General features: G+C 38.1%; 1 protein-coding gene across 6 annotated transcripts in view; it reads left to right on the top strand.

Moving 5' to 3' along the window:
- Window positions 1–14,356, top strand: part of MLLT10 (MLLT10, histone lysine methyltransferase DOT1L cofactor) — a 208,028-nt gene that overhangs the window by 162,251 nt on the left and 31,421 nt on the right. The window lies entirely within an intron of this gene.

The raw sequence follows: 14,356 nt of genomic DNA, 5'->3' as shown, positions 1-14,356 counted from the left end.
TGGTTGATGGGATGAAGAACTCGATCGTGTTCTTATTGTATTTGTTTGAATTTGTAAAGACATGGTATGTTGGGTTCTAAGATCCCTTAAACTATTTACCTGTCAAGATTTAGAAGCCTACCTAAATCTTTGATTTTTTTAAAGGCTATTTTCTACATCTGTGACACTTCTCTCTCACTGAGAGAAAGAAGAATCTGAGACCATATTCTCTGATTTGTAACAATTCTCTGATTCTATAATGTATCTATGTGTTACTTCTGGAATGGTTGAGAATAAGCATGTATATTCTGAATCTACTACTCTAAACCAATTAACGTATGCATCTACTCTATCCTTTTCTCTCTCCTAAAAACATCAGTTGTACATATTAATAAAACAAATCTTGCAGGCTGTGAGTATCTGCAGTATTAAACATTCCTTCTCAGGAGTGTCTTGGTTGTTTTTCATTTGGCAGGTATATATTGTTTCTATATCTAAGATCCTGGTTAGTTGCTTTGGGGAAATAAGTATATACTGCAAGTGGGTCCTGCCTTTGTTATTGTTGTCAGTCGCTAAGTTGTGTCCTACTGTTTGTGACCCCATGAACTGCAGCATGCCAGGCTTCCCTGTCTTTCACTGTCTCCCAGAGTTTGCTCACATTCATATCCATTGAGTCGATGATGCTATCTAACTATTCCATGCTCTGCCTCCCCCTTCTGCTTTTGCTTTCAATCTTTCCCATCATCAGGGTCATTTCCAGTGAGTTGACTCTTCACATGAGGTGTCAAAGTATTGAAACTTCAGCATCAGTCCTTCCAGTGCATATTCAGGGTTAATTTCCTTTAGAATTGACTGATTTGATCTCCTCACAGTCCGGGGGACTCTCTTCTCCAGCACCACGATTTGAAGGCATCAGTTCTTTGGTGCTCTGCTTTCTTTATGGTCCAACTCATATCCATACGTGAATACTGGAAAATTTGACTATATGGACCTTTGTTTTGGGAACATAAAATCTAAGGAAAAGAACTGTGTATATAAATAATTTCCAGATAATTGTTATAACTTCTTAAATGATCTATAGTATAATAAGAGTTCAAGGTCAGAGGAAATTACTTTCATCTGAGGGAACGAGATACCAGAGAATGGAACATTTTACCTGATGCTTAAAGTGTAGCTACTTGGAGTGGATTGATGTATATACCTGTTCCTGATAGAATAGTATATTCATGTAATAACAGCTAAATATTTGGAATTATGCTTCTCAGATTTTTCTTCATGATGCTTGTGGAGCATGCATCATGCTCCAAAAGTATTAGAAGCAACTAATATTTTTATTCCAAACTAGAAAGCTCATATTGAAAGTTGTTTCTAGGTGTGTGAAGATTTAGGAGACCTAAGAATCTGACCTTCCCCAGATCAGTCCTTAACAGAACTATGGAGAGAGACCAAATCAGTGTAATAAACATATAAAACATGTGAGAGGAAATAATTTTAAACTAAGAAAACATTATAAAAAGAGACAGAAATTTTAGGTATGGAAGATTATAATGGTTAAAATAAAGAACACCATATATGGAATAAATAGCAATGCATAAAGCCAAGGAAGAGAATAATTAATAGGTAGGTCAGATTAAGGAAATCTGTAGAAAGATGGAAAGGATCTGTATAAAAAAATTTAAAAAGAACAGGGAAGCCTGGCGTGCTACACACAGCCCATGGGGTCACAAAGATTCGAACTCGACTGAGTGACTGAACAACAAGGAGGATAGAAGTAGAATCTAGATAACAGGAGCCCCAGAAAGGCAGAGAAAGAATGTAGAAGAGGAAATAATGTGAAGAAATAATGGAGATAAACTTTCTTTAAAAAAAAAAAAAAAATGAGGTCTTAGATTGAAACAGCCCTTGGAGTGCCAAAGAAAAAAGAGTGAAGAAAAAATTCTCATCTGGACACATTATAGGGAAAATGTAGAAATATCAAGAAAGGAAAGAATTCTAAAACATGGACTCTTAACTATGAAGTGCTTCTTAAGGACATCGCAAAGGACTAAATAGAAGTGATTACTTTTCTAAGGAAATGGTACAACATATGAAAAGACTAGAGTTACAGGGATATTTATCATAGAGGAAAAGTGAAAGTATTGGGAATGTGAAAATTATACCTTATTTCTTACAGTATCACCTAGATTTGATCATTGAGTTTTATTTAGGAAGTTTATCTAATAACTTGAAAATATATCCTGGATATATTTTCTGGATATATCCAGGATATATTTTCCCAGACATCAAACCCAGAACAACAAGTTGTGTATTATTACGCATAAATAATGACTCTATGGTAAAGACTGTCAATTTCTTATGATTCTTGTTTTCTTGGTGCTCAGATTCTAGTTGGAAGAGTCAGAAATATAGAGAATAAAATATTAGACATAATTATAGTAACTATGTTAAAGATTTGAGAGTAGTTTTTTCCTTGTCTTCACTTTCTAAAATTGAATGTTGTTGTTACTTTTATGTTTTTATTTAAATAACAAAAAATCTTTCATGAAGAATGAATAATTGTTTTAACAGCTGCCACATCTAATAAGATTATGATCTTCATTTTACTGGACAATTTTTGTTTCCTACTATACCTTCTTTTTTATTAAAGTAAAGAAATTAAAAAATAAATCACTGTGTGATGAACTTCATGATGTTTCTCATCTAGGCTTATGATTGATACCAGTTTCGGTGTGTCTTATCTCTTCTTAGTTTAGTACTTTCCTTCATTAACCTGACTACCTGTATTTTTATACTTCATCTGAGCTAAGTGTTTAGGTTCCTGATATTAGCCTTGAGTAACATTTACATTACTTGGCAACACTAGTACACATCACTGGGAACCTCTCAATTTTTGCCATGGTATTTTAGTTCTTCCTCCCCTTTCCCTGTCCCCACTGTAGTAGATGTCTTTGTCTTTTATTCCCAGGAAAACCTTGATCTCTCAACACCCAGTTCTGCAACTGTGCTTGATTTGTATCCATCTTCTTTTCTTTCTCTCCAGTCCTTCTTGCAGTCAAAGGCTAATCCTTACTTGTGATCTGGATCTCATCTATCCTTTTTATGCCGTCATTTTATGACAGTGAGACCTTATCATTTTAGTTTCTTTACCCTCTCTTTCACTATCACTTATCTTTGACCATCTACATCTAAACATGCTCTAGTCTTTCCTCTTGAAAAAACACCCAGACTCTCTTTTAATCCCTTTCCTGTTTGTGTGCCTAAGCTTCAGACCGTTTTCCATGCACACCCCTGTTTAAGATCTTCTGTGCTGCTTCATTGAGAGAATTCGTGTCTATCGTCAGTTCTGGACCCAGTTGTAACCATTATATCTCAAATTATTACTCTTCCTATTCTTTCTGTTCTTGAGGACTTTTTTAAGATTTTCACCTTTCATATTCCTTACCCTCTCTTTTATAATCTCCACTTGTTAATCTCTGTGTGCTATATCTATTTAATTTCTTTAGCACTTTTTGTTCACTCATAATTTCTTTACTCTATTATTGTTTCTGTTTAGTGAATGTGTTTTTAAATTTTAGGAATTCTTTGTGGGTTTTCCTTTTTTAATGGACCTGGTCTGGTTTTTTCTTTCTTGTTTTTAAGAATTTAGCTCTGGAAAAGGTCAGTTTTCATTCCCATCCCAAAGAAAAGCAATGCCAAAGAATGCTCAAACTACTGCACAGTTGCACTCATCTCACACACTAGTAAAGTAATGCTCAAAATTCTCCAAGCCAGGCTTCAGCAATACGCGAACCATGAACTTCCAGATGTTCAGGTTGGTTTTAGAAAAGGCAGAGGAACCAGAGAATTGCCAACATCGCTGGATCATCGAAAAAGCAAGAGAATTCCAGAAAAACATCTATTTCTGCTTTATTGACTATGCCAAAGCCATTGACTGTGTGGATGACAATAAACTGTGGAAAATTCTGAAAGAGATGGGCATACCAGACCGCCTGACCTGCCTCTTGAAAAACCTATATGTAGGTCAGGAAGCAACAGTTGGACCTGTACATGGAACAACAGACTGGTTCCAAATAGGAAAAGGAGTACATCAAGGCTGTATATTGTCACCCTGCTTATTTAACTTATATGCAGAGTACCTCATGAGAAAAGCTGGGCTGGAAGAAGCACAAGCTGGAGTCAAGATTGCTGGGAGAAATATCAATAACCTCAAATATGCAGATGACACCACCCTTATGGCAGAAAATGAAGAGGAACTAAAAAGCCTCTTGATGAAAGTGAAAGAGGAGAGTGAAAAAGTTGGCTTAAAGCTCAGCATTCAGAAAACTAAGATCATGGCATCTGGTCCCATTACTTCATGGGAAATAGATGGGGAAACGTTGGAAACAGTGTCAGACTTTATTTTTTTGAGCTCCAAAATCACTACAGATGGTGATTGCCATCTGTAGTGATTTTGAAATTAAAAGATGCTTACTCCTTGGAAGGAAAGTTATGACCAACCTAGATAGTATATTGAAAAGCAGAGAGATTACCTTGCCAACAAAGGTCCGTCTAGTCAAGGCTATGGTTTTTCCAGTGGTCTTGTATGGATGTGAGAGTTGGACTGTGAAGAAAGCTGAGTGCCAAAGAATTGATGCTTTTGAACTGTGGTGTTGGAGAAGACTCTTGAGAGTCCCTTGGACTGCAAGGAGATCCAACCAGTCCATCCTAAAGGAGATCAGCCCTGGGTGTTCTTTGGAAGGACTGATGCTGAGGCTGAAACTCCAATACTTTGGCCACCTGATGTGAAGAGCTGATGTGAAGAGCTGACTCATTGGAAAAGACCCTGATGCTGGGAATGATTGAAGGCGGGAAGAGAACGGGACAACAAAGGATGATATGGTTCGATGGCTTCACCAACTCGATGGGCATGAGTTTGAAATGAAAGACTGTAAATTAAAGTCATTCCTCATCAGAATGTTGAGGAATTTCATCATTTCAGTCTATTTCACTGTGGACTTACAGATTTGTATGGATTATAATCCCTTTGTTGTGGTGCTCAAATTGTTCACAGTTAGCCATTGGGAGCCCTTTAAGATGGCTCCATGTCCTTCTTATAGGTCTCCACTATTCTTTTAATACTTCCTCACTACCTGATACTGGTCAGTTGAGGGCCTCCCTTAGCTCCTAGAGGCTTCTTGCTCATCCTTGCATATGTGCCCCTAGGTGATGGTTTGAGTCCTTTTCATACTTAGAATCTCTTTTGACTTTCCCTTCTGCTGCATTTCTCTTGCTTTCTTCTCTTCTACATCTCCCACTGGCTATCCTGCCCTTCCTTGGTTTTTAAGGGCTCATTTGATTACACTGGGCCCATCCTCATATCCAGATAATGTACCTATTTTAAGTTCAGCTGATCAGTACTTTAATTCAATCTGCCAGGTGTCTTCAGAACAGTTGCTAGATTAGTGTTTGGTTGAATAACCAGGAGAGGGGGAACTTGGGAAACATCTTTCAAATTCTGCTTACCACAGCAGGATAATCCCAGGTTCTTATAGAATGTTGTTCTTTCTCTCATTTTTTATTCCTTTTCTTAGGTTCTTAATCATTTGGAATCTTTGTGTCCTAATCCTTATTTGCTGGTTCTATTTTCTAAGGTTCTTAGAAGACAGTCAAATTTTAATGTTTATATATGCTAACTTGTGAGAAAGAGGATTGTTCTTCCCTTGTTTTCTAATTTTGTTTTGCAAGCTCATTTTCTATTCTGAGTTGAGGATGTATCCCTTCAGAGAGTGACAAGACTGCCTAACCCCTTCTTATGTTAATTTAATGTTTGGGATTTACCAGACCAGGAACATGGTGTAAATTCAAACCCCCAAACCTATTTGAAGACAAGGCTGTCAACCTATTTGAATCTCAAGGCAGATTTTCCATCCTTTATTCAAAGCTGAGATCAAATTGGATAAACTTTTTTCTCCCTCTGTATGCTGTGATTTTGGGGTTTTGTGTTTTGTGAGAGTCTTTTGGGGGTGGAGTTGGGAAAGAATAGCTTAACTTTCCCCTCAAAGTCTAGCCCTTGTAAAGTCTAAACTATATAAACAAGGTCTTACCAATTTCAGCTTTTCCTCCATTGGAGACTCAAGGTTTATCTCTTTCCTTGTGAGCATTAAAGCCAAGCTCCTAGGTTTCGGACAGAGGCTGCTGTAGGGCAGCTATTAAAGCTTTTCCTCTTCATTTTGGCCCCTAAGGTTTTTTTCTTTCTTTAGACTCAACTATTCATTTTTAGGTAATTTTAATCAGAAAGATTTTTACATTGCCTAATCTCCCTCATTGACAGAAACAAATTCCCCCATTGATTGATTGATTTTTGTTTTTTTAACCCAGTTCATACTGGCTTCTTTCTGCAACTACTACTACACTTAGGTCGGAAATAGCTTTCACATTGCCAAGTTCAGATGGGTATTTTCACTTTTCTTTTTTCATGATCATCTTACATCACTTCCCCTTCTCTTCTTCTTGCCTTAGCTTGGTTGTCCTACTGTTTGGACCATTTGTTTTTAGTTTTCTTGTGGCTTCCCTTTCATCCTGATTTGGTGTTGAAATTCCTTGAGGCTCAGTCGTGAGCCTCTGGTTCACTCATTCCATAATTCTCACCAGATTTAAGATAAATAAAATCTTTGGCCTCAAGTATTGCAGTGATTAAAGTTAGCTCCCTGATTCCACTCTTCTGTTGTCTGTTTTAAAAAAAAACATTTTTGACTCTGTCGAGTCTTTGTTGCTTTGTGTGGGCTTTCTCTCGCAGTGAATGGGGGCTGCTTTTTGTTGTGGTGTGCAGGCTGTTCGTTGCAGTGGCCTTTCTTGCTTCGGAGCCCGAGCTCTAGGCACACAGGCTTCCGTGGTTGCAGCATGTGGGCTCAGTGATTGTGTACACGGACTTAGTTTGTCCACAGCACTTGGAATTCTTGGACCAGGCTTTGAACCGATGTGCCCTGCATTGGCAAGTGGATTTTTATCCACTGTGCCACTGGGCAAGTCCCCTTCTATTGTCTTTTAAGGCATTCGCATTATATTCAAAGTGATCTTTAAAAAATACTATTCTGATCTTGTTACTCTCTAGGTTAAAATGCTTTAATAGTTTTCCATTACTGTGATTTTGGCAAGTCGTTTATTGCCTGCAGAGTTATACCTGAACTTGTTCTTGGGCTGGATTCTAGCTTCATTTTTGAGTATTTTGTTTCTTTGCTTATTATACCGCACAGAGAATTAGTAGAAAAACCTCATCCAAAACCTTTGGGAGGAGAGAAACAGTAGTTTCCAGGGCCAGGTGAACAAGAACCTAATAGACTACTAGTAGTATTAGACTAACTTAGGTCTGACCATTCTCTGCCGTGGTGGGCATGTGTTAAAGGTGTAAGTTCCCCGCAGAAACGCTCCACATCAGGTTAGATCACATATTCATCCCTGGCCAGGAGTATATCCCTAATGGAAAATAGGGTGCTGTTTGAAAAAGAAATGGGAATGAATTCTCGGCAAGTAAAAATAGAGACCACCCCTAAGGATTTCTGCTCTTTACTGCTGATCCTTTTTTTTTTTTTTCCTTTTTGTACTGTGAATCTTAATTAAGTTACCCTTCATATTCTGTCGTAGCACATTCTACTTTTTCATCATAGCACTAATAGTTGTGTGATTATTTAATGTGTGGATCTGTCACTGTAAGCTCCATGAGTGCAAGGATAGTATCTGTTTTCTTTTTTTGTAGTGTGTTTAGCAGCACATATTGCATCTGATCATATAAGGCACATAAATATTTGTGGAATATTGTAAAATCAGGTCAATTCTGCAATATTCAATTGATATCAAAATGATATAAAACATTTTTGAAATATAATGAAACCCAAAAATGTGTATGGTAAGTTAATAAAAGGATTAAAATTCTCTATCCAGTATATAGGCAGCTGTATACAGCACAACTGTAAGCTATGTACTGAAAAGTTTGAAAATATATAATAATATTTAAATATATAAATTAATATTATATTAAATATAGAAAGTACATAATTATATTAAATATATAAATTAATATTTTAATGTTAAATATATTGTTTATCGGAGAAGGCAATGGCACCCCACTCCAGTACTCTTGCCTGGAAAATCCCATGGATGGAGGAACCTGGTAGGCTGCAGTCCATGGGGTCGCTAAGAGTCGGACACTACTGAGTGACTTCACTTTCACTTTCCACTTTCATGCATTGGAGAAGGAAATGGAACCCACTCCAGTGTTCTTGCCTGGAGAATCCCAGGGACAGGGGAGCCTGGTGGGCTGCCATCTATGGGGTCGCACAGAGTTGGACACGACTGAAGCAACTTAGGAGGAGGAGGAGGAGGATATTGTTTATATTTCATTATAATATGTTATATATTATAGTGTATTGTATTATATGCATTAATTATATATAATTATATTAAATATATAAATTAATGTTTTTTACAAATATATTTAAAAGTTTCTTTTCCTGCTTTCACATTTATTTAAAATTATTAACAATGAGTATGTGTTGTCTTTTGAACAAGCTTTTCTCCTTCACTCTTTGTTCAGTTAACTATGTACCTAACCTTTAGGTCTTGGTGTATCATTTTTTCTGCTTCTTAATTTTTCACTTTGATGGCACCCTTTTCTCTTCCATCAGAGCACTTGGCACAGCTTATAGTCATGTGTTTGTTTTAATGTCTGCCTCCCTGGTTAGTTTGTATATTCCTGGAGAGCAGAGATCTTTTCTGTCGTGTTCCCTACTTTATTCCCTGCTCCTAGCATAGTGGCTATATTTTAGCACATATGAAATAAATATTTCTTGGATGGATAAACGAATCAGTATGTTACTGCCACTCTCTTTGTCATTCTGCATCTTTGTTTCTTATTCTATCTTGAACAGGTGAATTTCAGGGTATTTTCCTAGAGTTTGTGCATTGCAGGATTCAGGTCTATTTAGTTTGATGAATGTCACCTTGATTTGGATTAAAATAGCATATAGCTTGTAAAAGATGGAAATAGAGTGAAGTTAAACAGAAAACAAGTACAGAACAATCTAAAGAGGATCATTTGCTTTCGGAAAAAAAGATTTAGAGGTCTTAGTGATAATGCTGAACCATAATACCTGATGTATGAGAGAGTTGAGGTAAGCAAGTGAGCTTCATTTTCAAAAAACACTCAGAATTCCATGCTTTCCTGATTTGATAAGAAAGGAAAATTTTGATTTGTTCCATTTTATTGCAATAACCTGAACACTAGTTTCAAAGTGTGATTGCTGCCTATTTAGCTGTGCAGTTTCCCATTTAAGTACATGCTAATGCAGTATGAAAATAGACTTAAGTTTAGAGATTGAAGATCCTCAAACACCACAGTTTTGCTTTTTGGTATTATACTTTCATGATATACCATTGCAGTGATAATGGTATTTGTAGTTTTCAAAGTGTAGTGGGGACATTTGGGGCTTCCATGGTGGCTCAGTGGTAAAGAATCTGCCTGCCAATGCAAGAGGCATGGTTTTAATCCCTGGGATAGGAAGATCCCCTGGAGAAGGAAATGGCAACCCACTCCAGGATTCTTGCTTGGGAAAGCCCATGGAGGAGCTTGGTGGGCTACAATCCAAGGAGTTCTAAGAGTCAGATACAATTTAGCAACTAAGCAACAACAACAGGGACTTTAGAGGACCTGACAATTAAAATACAGTACTTTCCTGACTTAACTGTGCTTTAGGCATTGTTAGAGACTTTACATGGATATTCTAAAATAAAAACCTTTAAGGTAGCTATTATCTTGGTTTTATAGCAAAGAACATTATAGAGGCTCAGAAAGTTGAGATCACATGCTTGGGAGAGCCTGTACTTTTGTCTCAGGTGAAAACTTGTGCTCTTGTGATTTCAGCCTTCTGCCTCCAGCTCACTTTTGTCTTTTAGATTTGGTAACTGGAGATTCCATGTATATTATGCTTTATGATAATTTAAAAAAGCACTCTACCTTTTAAGGTATTTTTACCCTAAAACTTAAATTTTGAGTTCAAGTACTTCTCTCTGGAACTCTTCTACCCCACTCTGTTCCTCTGTACTTTTTCATCTCCTATGACCTTCTGGTACTTAGTGTTTCCCTCCTGTATCTAGTGGCTTATGAGTACTTACTAGCTCTGCTGTGAGACTGGGTTCTTGCAAGGAAGAATTCCTTTGTGCTCTTTGCTGTCTTCAGTGCCTTTTCAAATAATTAGTACCTCAATATTTGTTGAATGTTAAAACTACCCTTTAAATGGTAATGTTCCCTAGGTCCTGTCTTTAATCTTCTTCTCTTGATCACACTGAGAACTTCTTTGGGTGATCTCATTTTTCCATTCCTTGCCTTTGACCAGTGTCCATATCACAGTTGTTATAATCAGTTACTTAACGAAGCCAAGTAGGTGACATAAATGAATGAGGATACATTATCAGTGTGAACAGAACTTCAGGTTTTTTAGAAGAAAATAGAAATCTAGGCTTTTTAATGTGAAGTTTCTGTGTGTCTTAATATGAACTATAGTTAGCAGGCCAGCAGAAAGCCTTTTTGAGTTTTCATGTTTATTCTATCTTTGTCATCCTTCTGACTCCTGTATCTCTAGACCTGACATCCTTCTGACATCCTTGTATCTCTAGACCTGATTTTTCTGCTAAGCTTCAGACTCCCTACATTATCTTCTAGACCATCTAGGCCTTCTGTGTCCCGTAGGCATCTCAAAGACTGTGATGTTCAACCTGAACCTCAAACATGTATTTAGGAAGTGGTTTCAGTTGTAAAGTCCGATGGCTGTATGAATTTGACTCTTGGTTCCACCATCTACTAGGTCACTAAACAGGTTAGTTCAGTTCCTTAAACTTGTTTGCTCATATGTAAAATGGGAGTAATAGTACTTCATTGGTCTGTTGTGCTAGCACAGTGACCTACACGTAGTAACAAGTGCTGGGTGCTCTCAGTTGCTGTTCCTGCTTCAGTGAATGCTGTTTACCACTCTCACACCCACTTGAGTTCAGTTCAGTCGCTCAGTCATGTCCGACTCTTTGCGACACCATGAACCGCAGCATGCCAAGCCTCCCTGTCCATCACCAACTCCCGGGGTCCACCCAAACCCATGTCCATTGAGTCGGTGATGCCATCTAACCATCTCATCGTCTGTCATCCCCTTCTCCTCCTGCCCTCAGTCTTTCCCAGCGTCAGGGTCTTTTCCAGCATCAGGGTCTTTTCCAGTAAGTCAGCTCTCCACAACAGGTGGCCAAAGTATTGGACTTTCAGCTTCAACATCAGTCCTTCCAATGAACACCCAGGACTGATCTCCTGGGTGACTGGAGATGGACTGGTTGTATCTCCTTGCAGTCCATGGGACTGTCTTCTCCAACACCACAGTTCAAAAGCATCAATTCTTCAGCGCTCAGCTTTCTTCGTAGTCCAACTCTCACATCTATACATGACCACTGGAAAAACCATAACCTTGACTAGATGGACCTTTGTTGGCAAAGTAGTGTCTCTGCTTTTGAATATGCTGTGTAGGTTGGTCATAACTTTCCTCCTAAGGAGTAAGCGTCTTTTAATTTCATGGCTGCAATCATCATCTGCAGTAATTTTGGAGCCCAGAAAAATAAAGTCAACCACTGTTTACACTGTTTCCCCATCTATTTCCCATGATGGGACTGCGTGCTGTGATCTTAGTTTTCTGAATGTTGAGCTTTAAGCCAACTTTTTCACTCTCCTCTTTCACTTTCATCAAGAGGCTCTTTGGTTCTTCACTTTCTGCCATAGGGTGGTATCATCTCCATATCTGAGGTTATTGATATTTCTCCCAGCAATCTTGATTCCAGCTTGTGCTTCCTCCAGCCCAGCGTTTCTCATGATGTACTCTGCATATGTTAAATAAGCAGGGTGACAATATACAGCCTTGACGTACTCCTTTTCCTATTTGGAACCAATCTGTTGTTCCATGTCCAGTTCTAACTGTTGCTTCCTGACCTGCATACAGGTTTCTCAAGAGGCAGGTCAGGTATGCCCATCTCTTTCAGAATTTTCCAGTTTATTGTGATCCACTTACTGGTGCTTAAGAGTCATTCTTGACTGTTTTCTTTTATTCTTCAAATATAATTAGTTTCCAGTCCTGTGAATGTAATTTTTGTAATGTCTCTTTATTGCTGTTGCTTTAAGTTTTTAAAAAATAATATTTTTGCTCATCAATATTACTGTAGCAGCCCTTAACAGCTTTCTCAATCTCTTTTTAAACCTCTTTCCCAGGCTGTTCTCAGCATTGTGCCCGCGGTTTATGTTTTGCTGAAACACAAAATCTGGTCACACCAAACTTCTGCTTACAGTCCTTTAGTGGTTTCCTATTGTCTCTAAATTTCTAACACATTAATTTTTACTATTCTTGATTCCTGCTTATTTTTTAGCCTCATTTCTGCTTAGGCTGCATGGGTGGTACATATAAGCTCTTGGAATCTACTTGGCTCTTTGTGGCATGTTTCTTCCTCAGAATGCCCTTCTCCTCTGTCCTGCAGCTTTTTTAGGAATGGGCTCTAAAGGTACCCTTCTCACCCACAGTCTCTCCCTCCAGGTCTGGGTCAGATGCCCCTCTTTATGCACTCCCAGCCTCCCGAGGATGTGTCTGTCACAGTGCTCTTCACAGTCTTTTGTAATTGTCTCTTTTTTCCGCTAAGCTTCTTGAAGGCAGAGACCACATATCTTGAATGGCTTTGTATTTCTAGAGCTTAGAATAATGTCTGGTAAACAGTGAGCTCTCAGATGTTTGTGGAAATGAATGCATTTGTTGAGTGAATAAGTAATTATCTTTTTTTTTTTTTTTTCTGGAGAAATGGTAGATATAAAAAGGGTCTTAGGAGCCTTAGTTACAGCTGTAAGACCTTTAAAAATGTCCCAATTTTTTTTTAATTCCCCTTGTTTGAAGACTATAGGTACTTTTATATATATATTATGAATTAATAGTATTTGTATTTTTTAGACACAAAGTAAATTGTACTGTCATTATAGATAACTAGTTATTGCCTTTGAGGGCTGTATTTTCTCACTGTTTTTGTTTTTTGTTTTTAATACAGCCCTCTTAGATTCTTTTTTCCCCTGCTTTCTCCTCTGTGTTAGGATCTTATTACCTCCCAGCCTCCCAGGAGCCCTGGTTTATTACAAGATTTCTCAGTTTCTTTTGCTGTTGACTCCAAGGGCCAGATAATTCTTAGTTCTGAGGAGCTCTCCAGTTCATTGTGAGATGTTTAGCAACATCCCCTGGCAATTACCCCTAGAGGAGGAAATGCCTACCTTCTCCAGTACACTTGTCTAGAAAACTCCATGGACAGAGGAGCCTGGTGTGCTACAGTCCATGTGGTCACAAAGAGTCGTGACAGGACTGAATGACTGAGCCTGCACACACCATTGACCTACCAGATGCCAGTAGCCCCTCCTAGTTTTGACAACCAAAAATGTCTCCAGACACTGTCAAGTCTCTTGTGGAGCAAAATCACCCCTGATTGAGAGCCCACTGGTTTATAGGGATTCCTGTCTCTTAACCTTTATCCTTAAAGAGCCTCTCCTTGGACTCCTAGGCATCAGTGTAAGAACACGAGCTCCAGTCTTTTTAAAAGAAACCCACAGAGCACTTTTTAAGTAACTCTTTGTTTCCTCTTAACTTTTGTTCATGTTCTCTCTCTGTTCTCTTCCCATCCACTTTTCTAGACGGGATTGCTTCTGTTCTTTCTTTCTGGCTTTTACCCCTGTGGTGCCACTGAAAATGCTTTCAAGTCTTTATAGTCCTTTTCTGTGTTCTCTGAAGTGAATGCATCCAACACCTCGTATTCCATGTCCCTGGCCACCCTGACTCGTACTTAGATATCCCATCCAGTCAGTCATAAAGTCCTGTTTATTTTACCTCTCGAATGTCTACAGAACCCACCGGTACTCTTTATTCTCACGGAGGGGGTGTCCACCAGTGGCATCAAGCTTTTTGTTGTTCTTGGCATGTCTAGTCTTGTTCCCTTTATTTTCTGCATTGTAATCTGGATGTTCTTCCGAAGACAGAGTCTCCTACCATTTCAGACCTTCTCAGTTCATGAGCTCTGGCTCCTAACTCTCTGCATTTTTGAAAGGTTTACCAAGTGATTTTTATACAGTTTCTAATGTCTTCATTTTGCGGTTTAACAGACATGTCATTTCTTTTAGGAATTCCTAAAATCCTTATTATTATTCTTACAAAGCACCTCCTGAGGTGATTTCTGTCTCTTAACAAACCATCATTGATGTGTAAAAAATGACTTAGGTTCTTTAAAACACCTGCTTTATGAAAAGTCAGTTTTTATTCTTTTTTTTTTAAACCAATAAAATTATCATTGTGGGAAG

The sequence above is a fragment of the Bos indicus x Bos taurus genome, chromosome 13, assembly GCF_003369695.1.
Source record: "Bos indicus x Bos taurus breed Angus x Brahman F1 hybrid chromosome 13, Bos_hybrid_MaternalHap_v2.0, whole genome shotgun sequence".
Classification (NCBI taxonomy): domain Eukaryota; kingdom Metazoa; phylum Chordata; class Mammalia; order Artiodactyla; family Bovidae; genus Bos; species Bos indicus x Bos taurus.
Note: the sequence above shows the minus strand (reverse complement) of the source record. Positions and strands in the feature narration are given on the sequence as shown.